The following is a 13,610-nucleotide window of genomic DNA, read 5'->3' as shown; positions in this document are numbered from 1 at the left end:
CCAAGTACCCTTCCTGACCCCAGGCAGCAGGATTGGGATATAAGATGTTTTGCACATCCCCAGAGCCCTTTTGGCATAAGAACACTAGAGAGGGAGAATTACTAGAATTAAAGTTTAAGATTCTGACATCCAGACAGGATCTTGCACTCAGAAGGTTCTGGCCCACCATGAAAGTGGCCCACCATGAAAGACAGCAAGGAAGAAGTATGAGAGTGCTTTATCTCCCTCCCCAAGAAGCCTGCAAAGCATCACAATGCTTATCTCTTCTAGGTGGACCTGGGACACTAAGAGTTCCAGATTCCAAGATGGTCCCATGCCTCTGGCCCAGGAGAAAGGGGCTGTGCCAGAAGCCTGGGGTTTGAACATCAACTGTCCTGCTAAAGCCTGCCAGCCATGTGCTCTCCGTGCTCCCCAAGGACTATTTTACTCTTTGCAAGGGGAAAGAATTAAAGACTCCCTTTTCCACAAAAATACCACGGAAGTGTTTAGCCCATACACTTCCCCGGCTATCCGTGCCACTGAGGCAGTCCCACCCCCCTGTCAGAGGGTGCCTGGCAAGAAGTCAGCAACAAATGAGCCAGACCAGGATTATCAGGATCCAGATGTAGGCGTGAAGGCCAAGAAAGGCAATCCAGCAGGGCGGGAAGCATCTGGAAGATCCATGCCTCCCTCAAGGCTTCAGGGGATGGAGGTCATCCTGTCTGGTCTCAGACAACAAAGCTCCAGCCATGAGCTCCAAGGACCTGATGAAGAACTGTCAACCACAGCAGCACAAAGAAGAGCAAGACAGGACTTCAGCCGACTGAGAGCAGAGAAATACACCCGGGGGTGGAGAAACGGGAAGGTCCATCCCAGGAGTAAGGTACAAATTCAGGGCTTGAATGGATCAGTACTAGGAGGCCAGTAATGGGACCAGGGAATAAAGTCAGCGTGAGAGCAGAAAGAGTTACTTGGTGCTGAGTTGGGTTGGGGAACTCTCGGCATAAGATCGAGATTATAACTTAATAGCCAAATACAGCACCAATGGTGAAAATAGGGGTTCATTCTTCTAACATCCAATAATCTGGTTATGCTTGTGGGGAGACAGATAAATGAGACCATTCTCTGCCCACCAAGGAGCTCACAGCAGGGTGGAGAAAGACACCTCTGTGAACTGGTAATCATAACAGAGTAGCTGGAGTGTGGGGCACATCCACAGAGTATGAACATCGGAACTTAAGAGGGAAGTGGAGGGTGGGTAGGCTCTCAAGGTGAGCCAGGACCAGGTCAGGGGGGGTCCCTATAGTCCATCTCACCCTAGACCTGACCTACAGATGGCCATGGGTGGCGTTGGCATCCATTCAGGTCATATGTAACAGAAACCAGCTCTCACTTAAGAAAACCCACGTTGGGGGTGCCTGGGGGGGCTCAGTCGGTTAAGCGTCCGACTTCGGCTCGGGTCACGATCTCACAGTTCATTAGTTCGAGCCCTGCGTTGGGCTCTATGCTGACAGCTCGGAGCCTGGAGCCTGCTTCAGATTACGTGTCTCCCTCTCTCTCTGCCCCACTTGAGCTCTGTCTCTCTCTCTCTCTCTCTCTTTCTCTCTCTCTTTCTCTCATTCTCAAAGATATATAAACATTAAACAAAATTTTGTTTTAAAGAAAGAAAACCCATGTGGAAGGATAAAGGTGGCTCACTTACCTGAAGCCCAACCAGGAGTCTAGGAGACAGATTCAATCCAGGGCATCTCTGGGACTCCAGAGATTTAGGGAGCTACCAACAGGACAAATCAGCCACACCCCCACTCGACTGGCAAGTCACAGTCCCAGGGAGAAAGTCCACTGCCAACCTGTGGCCACATGCCCGCCCCTTGGTTGGCGGTCCCACTAAACACCAGGTACTGTGAGTGGTACTTTCCCCCAAAGACGATCAGGGTTCTAGAGTCAAAAGGAGGAGATTGACTCTTGGGTGGCCAAAAATTAATTGAGAGCATGCCTTAAGTGTTTAGGCTGCAGAGTGACATAAACACATGTACGGTTTAGAGCAGAGGGTCAGCAAACGTTCTCTGGAGAGGGCCAGAGAGTAAATATTTTCCGCCTCGTGGGCCATATGGTCTCTGTTGCATCTACTCAATGCTGCTGCTATAGCACAAGAGGAGACAGACAGTATATATACGAATGGGCGTGGCTGGGTTCCAGTAAAGCTGTATTTATAAAAAGAAGCAGTGGGCCAGACTGGGGTGCTCTCTGTGTATGATTCATGCCACACTGGGGTAGAAGCGAGGTACAGGAGGGGAGAGAAAGAAAGCAAAGAGAACAAATACAAAACCATTCTCTCCATGAAAATATGCCCTGTGGGTTTTTTAGCAGAGTACAGCCTCTTGGGGAAAATTCCCTGTTTCTCTCTCTTTGGGATAAAACTACCCCTCGGTAAAGAGTCCCTTTATACATTTTATTTTCATGAACATTAAGTTCGGTTTCCTCTTGCATTTAACTTGCTTCTTAATTGTTTGTTCCTGTAGGGGGTTCTATTTGTTTGCTATCTTTCGTAGGCTTTTCAATTCCCGCAAAGGCAGCAGCAACCTTCCTCAGCAGGATGCCAGCGTATTGACTACTCCCCCCCCCCCACCCTTCTTATTGTACGGAACTGTGGGTTTCCCAGTGTGGGACACCTGTATTTATTTGAGGCCAATCTCAAAAACACAACACAACCACATCCACACTTTCCGGGTTGCCATCTTGCTCACGGCTGGCAAGCCCGAGAATCTTCCTCCGAATCGCATCTCAGCCATTCCGGCTCAGCCAAAGAGAAGGCACTGGGGACTTGGAGACAGCGTGTAGAGTCACGGCAAGGCAAAAACCTAGCCCCTCTTTTGTAATCACCTCTTCGGTATGAGGCAATATGCTGTGAATTAGTGTGTTCCAGGCCTGGAGTGGTAACATATGGTGTATCTCTGCTCCTTCTACATTAAATCCTGACATTTTGCAGCTGTCAAGATAAAGCTGTTTATATGAGTAACATTGTAGTTTGTTTATAGGGAAATAATGTGTAGCAAGTTATGATTAATCAAGGTGTCTAAAATCTGCTGGAGGCTTCTAAATAGATTTGTTTTCACTGCCGTGCTTTCTGTCTCCTAAATCAGGGGGTTAGTGGCCCTCCGCCCCCTTGGTACCCCATGGACATTTTGGCCCTGTCCCCTGTGGGGCAGGTGGAGAGGGAGGCCGGGCCTTCCTGCAGAGGCAGGAAGAGCGGGGGTGTTGCATGGAGTGAGGAGGCGGGGGGTACTCACCTTAACTTCCAAACTTCAGGAAGCCCCTCAAAGAGCTTCTGTATCTTCATTCTTGTGTTTAGGCTCCACGTCTCCAATTGGATTGTCCCCCGAAGAGCAGCCAGTAGGTGACTGAGTCTCCAAGGAAATAGTGCACCTAGCTTTGGTTTTCTGGGGTCCCAGAGGTCATGGGCCTGGAGGCAGTGCAGATCTGAGGAGTCTCGCCTTCTAGAGGTTATCTCAACTCCTTGTGTCTGTGGTTGGGGGTTTCAATTTCCTCTTTGGAGGATAATTGGTTAGAACCCAAAGCTCCTGAAAGAATCTAATGTGTCGCCTTGCTGAGCTACTGTCCCAAGGCAAGAATCTTTCAACCTCAATGACAGCCGGTGTCAGGCCATCAAGTGATCTGTCTCAGCAGAAGGAATGAAGCCACCTGTACCACCGTGGGGAGGGTCAAACGCTGGGAGGAAACTGCCTTCTGACCCTGAGCTGTATCTGCCCTGTCTTGCCCTGGGGAACAACTTGGGGCTGGCTAGCCACTTTTCCAAATGAAAAACTTTCTGATCTTGTCAACAGCCACCATCTCGTCCACAGGCCAAACTTCACGGTCCCCGAGCACTGCTTGCAGTGCCTAGCCCCCCTCCGTCCTGGCCACGCTCCCCCAGCGCTTGCCGGCTGGTCGTGATGCACCTGGAAATGTCTGCTCCAGGATGGACCCATCTCAGTGTCCAAGGTGGCTGGAAGCCTCAACTGAGCTCTCTTGCCCTTTGTCCTCCTTTCCGAGGCCATGCAGTAGTCCCTGCCCCACTGCTGGCCGGGTGGAGAGGTGGGCAGTGAGCCCCCACCAAAAGGGCACAAAGAAATCCAGGACCCTGTGGAGGTGGCTTCATCCACGGATCGGAAGATGCACAAGCAGAGACGCGTTCCCCCAGCAACGCCTGTAGTGCAGCGGCAGGGACCAGCTGCCTTTTGGCCACAGAGACAGAGCCAGCAGTAGTGGCAAGAAGAGAAAGCAAGTTGCCGCAGCATCATGGGCCTGCGCCCCATGCCTTCCTGGGCACGCGGAAGGCAGCTGGCAGGAAGGCAGGCAGGAGGAGAGGCAAAGGATTTGCTGCCTGAGAGAGCAGGGCGATTCCACAGCTGCGGATGGGACTTTGAGTCATCACCCAACCCGTTTTCAGCAGGCAGCCTGCCCTCCCCCAAACCACTTGCACCTTGGATGTGCTTCTAGAAGTGTCCACGGTGAAGGCTCACAGAAAACAGCAGATGGCTCACGCTGGAGTCTTAGGAGATGCCCCGGTTCAGGATGGAGGGGAGGAAATGAAGCCATTGGTGGAGCCTGGGCAGGACCGGGCCCGGGGGCAGAAGGAGAACTGTTTTGAGGTGTTGAGGAGTAGTCAGCCCAGAGATGTAAGTTAACTGACCTGGCCAGGGTGGAGCGGTTGAGCTCGCCTTGGAAGATACTGAGTTTAGCAACACGGAACCCTCCCTCCTGGGGTTAGGAGGGTCCCCTCAACAGTTCAGAGGTTATTTCTTCTCCTTAACTGGACATCTCAGAGACTGTCTTCAGTGTCGCCATGCGGCAGAGAGAGAGAGGCACTGAGGCCCCCGTTTGATGGGTGAGAGAACACAGGGAAGACCAAGGAAAGGGCAGAGGGCACGGAGCCAGGGACGAATGGTGCAGGAAGAAAGGATTACAGCAGAAGGTGGTGCCTTCTGAACGCGACCAGAACAGACAAAGAACTGAATCCAACCAGGAACCTTGGACCCTCGGTCTACCCCCGCCACCCCCCACGCCCCCTTTTCCTGTAGGGACAGCAGAGTGAGTGAGCCTCTTGTCAGAAATGAATATCGCACGGGCCAGTTAATCAAAGCTGAACTGCCCCCTGCCCCTGTGAGCGAGCAGTGCTCGGAGGGGAGTGGGCAGCCCGGCAGATGGAGGGGAGGCAGTGCCTCCCCCAGCCGCATCCACCTGCAAGGGGTGGGGGGGGTGGCGCTGTAGGGGAAGCACAAAGCCTATTTCTTCCCATAAAAAATGATATGAGGTGAAAAACCGTTTACTGCACATTAGGATCCACGGTTGGGCCATTTGTATGTTTTACTGGGATGGTTATGTCACTAAACGAAGCCTGAAAAATCCATCATGGGCAGGGAGCCTGACAGTGGCCTGGTCACGGGAGGGGAGTTGGGGGATGGGGGGGGCTGGGCAGAAGAGGAAATGGGAAGGGATAGATACTGGTGTCTGGGGGGACTCGGGTCCATGCACTGTCCCAAATCACTGGGGTTCACGTCGGAGGGCCCGGTGAAGCCCCCACCAACTCTGTAGTTACTATTCTTCCTAAACAGGAAGCCCAGAGGTTCCCTCTACCCCAGTCCCTCTCGGCTGTTTCTGGGGATGCACTCATGTGCCACTTCCAATTCAATGAGTGACTTTTAATTAAACTCCTATGTGCTAGGCGGGGGACCCTGTCACCCGCGTCACCCATCAGGACCCTTCCCCTCCATCCTTTGAGCCATGACCAACTCACCACACTTGTGGTTAGAGAAAGAAGTGACTGAGAAGGCCCTCGCAAGTTGGGGAGCAGATATCCCGGGAGCGGAACTCGGCAGGAGGGGAGGGCAGAAATGTCATTCGCGTGGCTGCATTTAATCAGGAGCTCTGTTAATGAATGCCAAGGCCGGCCGCCTGAAACGTCAATTCTGACTTTAATCATCCACCTGTACCTCTCTCCCCTTGCCTCTGAGCAGTGTCTAGCTTTAGCAAAAGGGTCAGGAATTGGGGGCCTTCCTGGCCTCCCCAGCATACCACTGACCCTCCGTTATGTGTGACCCTCGGATCCCAGAGCTAGACAGGCCAAGAGAATGTCTGAGTGGAGCCTCTTGTTATCCAGGTAAGAAACCCAGGCTAGTACTAGAACTCTGTTCTCCTAATTCCCAGCACCTCCCCACCCCCATTCCCACACCCTGCTGTGGCCCCCGGGCCAAGCTTGCAAACGCAAGGGAGCCCCAAATCACTAATAGCCATCTTCCCTGACCGCCCAAGGTACAACCCACGACACAAGCAGCCAGGGCATTTGCCAGAATGCAAGACGTTCTCATCCCAGCCTCCTGATCTACCATTTCACTTTCCCTTGTCATAATGCATCGTCCCCGGGCACCACCACACTGAGAAATAAGGACACAAGCTGTAGGCAACGGACAAGCAGTTCCCGGGGCCTGAAGGAGAAGGGCAGGATGTCACTAGATGCCAAGTGAGGAGACACGCTGTTGGGACGGCTGCCCGGACCCAGAACCTCCAACAGCCACAAGGCAGACAGAGCACAAGATGGAGAAAACAGCCACCGATGGTCCTTGACCACACCTGGAGACAGCGTGCGGCCGCCAAGTGGACTGGCAGGATGCTGGTTTTCGCTACAAGTTCATCTGAGGACAAATCAGATGCCGCATTTTCACAGAATCGACTCGGCTGTTCAATTCATCCTTCGAGGTGAAGGAAATGGATGCCAGAAGAAAAAACAATCCCACATGGCAGGTGGGTAGCAAAGAAGTTGTGTGTCCAGTCCTGACACATGCAATTTCCTGCAGCGCGAGAGTGAGCCAGGACTCTCCCAAGGCCCTGAGACCAAGAGTGGATGGTTCAGAGAAGAGGTACGGGATCCCAGTGTCTGGGAGGCAGCCCAGGCTAGCGGCAGGCACGCAAAGTCTGGCACCAGGAGGCCTGGGTTCTAATCCCAATTCTGCCACTTACCGGATGTGTGGCCTGGTGCAATTTCATTAACCTCTCTCTGCCTCAACTCTCCCATCTGTGAAATGGGCAGAATAATAGCACTTGCCTTTTAAGGCTATCTAAGGATTTAACAGATTCCTACTTGCAAGTGGCTGGCATGTGATCAGTGCTAGAGAAGTCTTAGGTGGTATAAATGAGTCTGCTGTGAACCGAGAACACCGAGCCCTGAAACAAAAGGCAGGAATGGTTCTCAGTCAAGAACTTCTCTGCAGGTAAAACTGGGAGTGACTGAAGGGGACACTGCAACCACACACACAATGACTGACATGATGTCCTCATTTGCCTTGGCTCCTGTCATGTGTTGCCTGTGAAATGACATGCATCTTATTTTCTTATTCAATTTCAAGATAAAATTAGGGTTGTGTCCCTTAGGGAGAAGATGTGCTCCCCCCAAAACAAGAGGCTCCCTAGAGAAAGCCTGTTTAAATCACATATTTAAAGAGACATCAATATTTTTCTGACAGAGTATTAGTAACAATAAATAAATTGCCAAATAGGGCTGCAAACTAGCAGGACTGCTCAATATTTGAGTGACAGTTAACATCTCATGGGAAATAGCAGTGACAGCTGAACATGTCACCAATGGCACGGCCTCAATTGCACAGTATATGAGGGACTCCTTCCGGGAGACAGGGGAAAGCCAGGGCCAATGACAGCCAAGGCGAGGGAAAGCCAGGAAGTAAAGGTGGGCTGTCCACTGTGGGACAGCCTCTAGTCCAGAGCTCTGTGGCCAGGAGGGGACAGAGGGCAAGGTCCAGGGCTGAGAGTCATGGGGACAGATCTAGGCCTTCCTAGCCTTGTGTCAATGTGCTAGAAGCTGATCTGAGTAGGGAGGCAGGCAGGGCATAATTTAACACTCATAGGGTTGACGTTGTTTGCATCAGGGAGACATTCAGGCCACTTAGTGGGGCTGATGTGGGAAAGACCCAGAAACTAGGGCTGGGCCCTGGGAAAACAACTAGCCAAGGTCAGGAGGCTGGGGCATGGGGGTAGAGCCCAATCTCTGCCATGGAGACAGGGAAGGGAGAAAAAGGAATAGAGGGGGAGGCTGGGCACAAGAGACCCAAATGGGAGACCAATGGGGCTTGGGTAAGGAGGCTGCCATTTTCAAGGGTCTACATCCAGCCCGAGGGACATGGCAGAGGTGGGAGGGGAGGGAAAGGCAGGGGCAGGGAACAGCAGGAGGATTCCAAACCCCTTCAGGCAGTGGAGCAGGGGCAGAATGAACAGGGCTGGGGTGGTTGGGGACAGAGAAAGACTGTCTACTACAGTGATGGAACCCTTGACTCTTGGAGCTTCTACCAAATTTTCATAGTAAGCTGATATAGAGTCATGGTCATAGCTTAAAGCCCGTCTTCAGCTATGAAAAAGGATGCCCCAGAAGCATCTGTGTGTTAGAAATGAGTCGGTAACCCGGAGATGCAGAAAGCCAGCCTAAGGCAAACATTCCTGACATGACAGGAAGGAAACGGGTAGAGGTGCACAGATACTGGGACTTGCTGGGAGAACAAAACTAAGCAGGTATGCAGTGCCCAACCCGGACGGATGGCCCAGAGCACCTGGAAACGGCTTGTCTGTATCTCACTGACTTAGCAAGAGGGCACGACTAATCAGCAGAACCCTTGGTCAGTAAATCTTGTTTATACAAACTGTTTAAAAATGTTCTGTGGACACAAAACTTGTTAATGGGCTTTTGGCTGGAGGAGAGACAAGGGACATTGATTACAGACTGCAGGGGACCATCACCTGGTATATATTTCTTTCATGTTCTAATTTTTCACAATAACCATGTTTCTTTCATAATAAAAGGCGATATTAAAACAGAATGTGTTATGGGAAGACATATAGGACTTTTTGGAATAATTGGAATAACTTCTGGAAAGCCTGTGTAAGAGTCAGTTCATAAGGGTTTCTGGTGGCTTCACATCAATGCAGTAGCTGTGGGGTGCAGAAACAAGGGAATTTTTTTTTTAAGTTCTTTATTTTTGAGAGAGAGAGTGCACACAAGAGTTGGGGAGGGGCAGAGAGAAGGGGACAAAGGGTCCGAAGCAGGCTCTGTGCTGACAGCAGAGAGCCTGATGCAGAGCTCAGACTCACAAACCATGAAATCATGACCCGAGCCAAAGTCAGCTGCTCAACCGAGTAAGCCACACAGGCACCCCATTATTTTTATTTTTATTTTTATTTTTTTAGAGAAAGAAAGAGAAAGAGAGAGGGAGAGCATGAGCTGGGGAGAGGAGCAGAGAGAAAGAGAGAGAATCTTAAGAAGGTTCCATGCTCAGCGCAGAGCTCGATGTAGGACTCAATCCCACCACCCTGGGATCATGACCTGAGTTGAAATTAAGAGTGGAATGTTCAACCGACTGAACCACCCAGCCACCCCCAGAAACGAGGAAATTCTTACTAGGAGGTCAGAGTGGGGACCACACTCTCCCTGTCCCTGGCTTCTCATCTTACCTCAGGAATTAGGAATTTGCACCTTTGCTGAGGAAAGGAAGGAAGGAACCTTTTGCCCATTCCATTCTGCCCCTAGAGTCAGCCTCTCCCACTCTGAAAGAAGAATCTATGATCAGATTAGCAGGCTTCAAACCCCAGGGAGCTGGTTTTCTGCACCCAGCAGAGCTCATGTGTCAAAAATGGCATGCACCTTGACCTTGACCTCTCTAACTTGTGCAGTATCTTTGCCCTTGCCTACTGGACTCCCCCCAGAGCAACTCCTGGCCCAGAGTTGGGGGAAATATTTGAAGAGGGGTTTTTTGAGGTCCCCTTGTCTTTCCTTAACCCAGCTTTACCAGCAATGAGGCTGGAGTTTTTAAAATTTTTATCTGACCTCTCGTCTATTTCTGAAAGGATTCAGAACTCACGGAGGGATGTGATTAAACGTCATATTTCTAGTCCCTCAAAAACAAAAACAAAAAACCCACAATTATCATTAAAGCAGATTGGCAGAGAAAGCTTCTGATTGGAGGAAAAATGTCAGAAGGATTTTACCACAAATAACATCAATGTAACAACTAACTGTGATATTGTGATAAGTAATATATATTTTGGTCTTCATACACTGTCTTTGGCACAGAGCTCCTAAAACCCTTGGAATTTCCTAAGTGATGAGAGAGATCATGATATCTTTTGTTATGTTAATGAGGTGACTTTTGGAAAGCCTCTAGATAACCAAAGGATGGGAGCTGGTTGCCAGGGGAACCAAACACGTGATGAGAGCCCTGGAACTTTCTGTCCTACCCACCCTCCAGGGAGGGCTGAGGGGCTGAAGATTGAGTTCAAGGATTTAATCGATCATGCCTAAGTAATTAAGTCTCCATAAAAAGCCAAAAGGAGGGGTCTGGAGAGCTTCTGGACTGGTGACCACCTGGAGACCTGGGGAAAGGGGTGTGTCTGGGGAGGGCATGGAAGCCCTGAGCCCCTTCCTACACCCTACCCTATGTATCTCTTCCGCCTGGCTGTCCCTGAATTATATCCTTTCATAATAAACCAGTAATCTCGTAAATAAAATGTTATGAGTTCTGTGAGCTATTCTAGCAAATTAATCAAAGCCAAGGAAGGACTCTTGGGAACCTCTGATTTATAGCCAGGGGGTAAGAAGCACAGGTGACAACCTGGACCTTCAATGGACATCTCAGTCTTGGGGGACTGAGACCTTTCCCTGTGGGATCTGATGCTGTCTCCAGGTAGTATCAGAATTGAGTCGAACTGTCGGATGCTCAACTGGTGTCAGAGAATTGTTTGGTATGAGCAAAAACCCACACACATCAGAATCGGTGATCAGAACATTTGTTTATTGAGTGTTTACCAGAAGCCAGACACTGTGCTAAGTACTTTACATGGTGTGTGTGTGTGTGTGTGTGTGTGTGTGTGTGTGTGTGTTGTGTGTGTGTGTGTTTTAAACTGTTATCACAACTTTCCAAAAGAGGAAATGGAGACTGATAGATACCAGGGTGGGGATTTTTATGGCAGAGCAGATATTCACACCTAAGCTGACTTCTCAGGCCACCTTCTTCTTCTTTTTAATTTTAGAGAGTGCACACATGCATGCACGAGCATGGGGGAGGGGCAGAGGGAGAGGGAAAGAGAATCTCATGCAGCCTCTACACGCAGCACAGAGTGCAACTTGGGGCTGGATCCTGAGACCCTGGGATCATGACCTGAGCCAAAATCAAGAGTCAGATGCTCAACCAACTGAGCCACCCAGATGCTCTACAGGCCACCTTCTTAAGCATCACCCATGATAGTGGGTGATTTCACCTTTTCCTTATGAGAGGGAAGTCAGTCTGCTTCCCAGGCTGGTGGGACAGACAACTAGTACAGGTGGAGATTTGCTGCTCAAATAAGCAGTAAAAGGTGCAAAGGGCCAAGGGCAGGATAAATAAGGGCCAGGACACGTGTGCACCAGCCAAATGACTGGGGGTGACGACTGAGGCAGTCTGGGGAGCAAGACAGGCCTGGGCCATGATCCCCAAGAGAGCTACACAGAAGCAGCCCCTGGAGAGGAAGGTCTGCAGAAATCCCTCAGGCTTGAAGTTTAGGCTCACCTGTTGGCCCAACACCACAGTTATTAAAATACCCTCGTTCCTTTTTTTTGCAGGCTTGGCCACAAGATCATGGACACTGGAACTTCAGGGAACCTTAGAGAGTCCTTCAGCTCTCTGGTTCTAGGGATCAGTAAATGGGCCTAGGAAGGCTGAATGAATTGCCAGAGGTCACAACACGAACTAGGGAGGGAAACCCAGGAGTTCTGACTCCCCTTCCAGTGCTCTTTCCATGGTACCACCTCAAGGCTTGGGATTCTGCCACATGTCTGGTCCTACTATTATGAAACATCTACTTTAGGTGGGGCACTGTGATAAACCTGAACTTGGGAAAAGCCCAGCTCTAGACTTCCAGTGTGATTCATGAGATTGTAGCCATGTCGTGGGATACCCCAAGCGTACGTTCAGCTCTTTGGACTGGCCCTTAAACCTTGTCAGTTGTAAAGAGGACAACAAATGTGACAGAGAAACACAAGATTGATTTTCTATGTTGAGAGCTACTCCTAATTTATCCACTCTATAACTGCCAATATTCCATACCTTGAAAGACATCTATTCTAGCAGCTAAAAGTATGATCTTAACTCCCTCTTCCCCCCCCACTCACCTCTCCCTAACACACAGCCCTTGGACTGCAAGAGTTCAATAGTCTTCCCAAGGTCACAGAGCGAGCCAAGGGCAGGACAGATAGAGATCATCACGTCTTGACTTTCCAGGTCTCCAGTGCTGAACCTCCTCTCAACACTACCTCACCTTGCACAGATGTCTGTCAGCAGAGGAGAAAAGGTCATGCAAGCAGAAACTTCATAAGCCACCAGCATAAAGCACACACGTGGGTCTCGTCCTTGGGGAGGCCCATTGCAGGCAGATGGAGGTGCAAGAAGAGAGGTTCACGAAGCTAAGAGTGTCTCCAGGCCAGATGGTACTGATTTAACAAAGGGTCTGTTTGCAGTGACAGAGGAAGACCCCAAACTCTGCCCCTCCCATCATGCAAGCCTCCCTGCTCTTCTTTTAATAGAAGCATTTTCCCTGCCTTTCTCCCTTCCCTCCAAAAAACCTCACAAATATGTTGTGTGAAATATCAGAACTAATTAGACCAAATGGTGTTCGTATCTGTCACTGGTTTTTCTGGGGGAGAGCAGGCTGTGTCGTGGAGGGAAATTTTGTTAACTAATTAAGGACAGTTTTTAGGGGAGAGTGTCATGTCCCTGTGGGAAAGAGGGATGGGACGACTGGAGAGGGTTCTTGGATGGGCCAAGAATGGAGATAAAGGGCACAGTGACAGCTGGGTGACCGGGAAGGTGGTGTGGGAGAGACAAACAGGACTGAGTTAGCCTTGGGGGCAGCCCGTTTCATAGTTCTTTGTACAGTCAAAAGAGGACACCGCTTGCACAGAAGTGTAAGCACACTCACCGCACCAATGAAAAATATCCATAGGAAGGAGGAGGTAGTTTATCCAGGTTAGTACTTAGCAGTCGTCACTGCTGCTCTGACACAACCAAGACAAGGAAACTGATCTTAGTTTCTTTATATCATACAACTCTCAACACAATATATGACATCCGTAGTTACCCCAAATTTTTGACTGGAATACAATAGAGGAAGAAGAGGAAATGTTTGTATGGGCCTAGTTTGTGCTGGAGACAAACTAAGATCCTTTGATATCTTTTCTCATAGAGGAATATCTAAATAGAAGTAACAGAAAAGAGAACGTGAGGCTGTCGAGTCAGAAGAAGACAGGAGGAACTTCTAGCTGCCGTCATAAATTCAAAATAGTATCATGTGATAAAGGGAATGGATTAATTCCAGGAGATCAAACTAGGACTCACTGGTAGAAGATACCAGGAGGAAGACTTTGATCCTAAGTAATGATTAGGACTGTTCCAGAAATGGAGCAGTTCGCTGTGGGCCGGAGGCAGCTCCCGAGCTCCTCGGCATTTGAGCCGAGCTGCCCAGCATTGATCAGAGCTGTTCAGGGGGGGCGCCTGGGTGGCTCAGTCGGTTAAGCATCTGACTCCAGCTCAGGCCATGAT

General features: G+C 50.0%; 1 long non-coding RNA gene across 1 annotated transcript; it reads left to right on the top strand.

Annotated features, from left to right (window-relative positions):
• Positions 1 to 297: 297 nt before the first annotated feature.
• Positions 298 to 11,919, top strand: LOC109497620. Its single transcript, XR_002153935.3, has 2 exons — positions 298 to 862; positions 11,636 to 11,919. It is a non-coding gene; the product is annotated as an uncharacterized LOC109497620 (long non-coding RNA).
• The last annotated feature ends 1,691 nt before the right edge of the window (positions 11,920 to 13,610 follow it).

Source organism: Felis catus, chromosome A2 (assembly GCF_018350175.1).
Source record: "Felis catus isolate Fca126 chromosome A2, F.catus_Fca126_mat1.0, whole genome shotgun sequence".
Classification (NCBI taxonomy): Eukaryota; Metazoa; Chordata; class Mammalia; order Carnivora; family Felidae; genus Felis; species Felis catus.
This window is presented reverse-complemented; position numbering and strand designations above follow the sequence as displayed.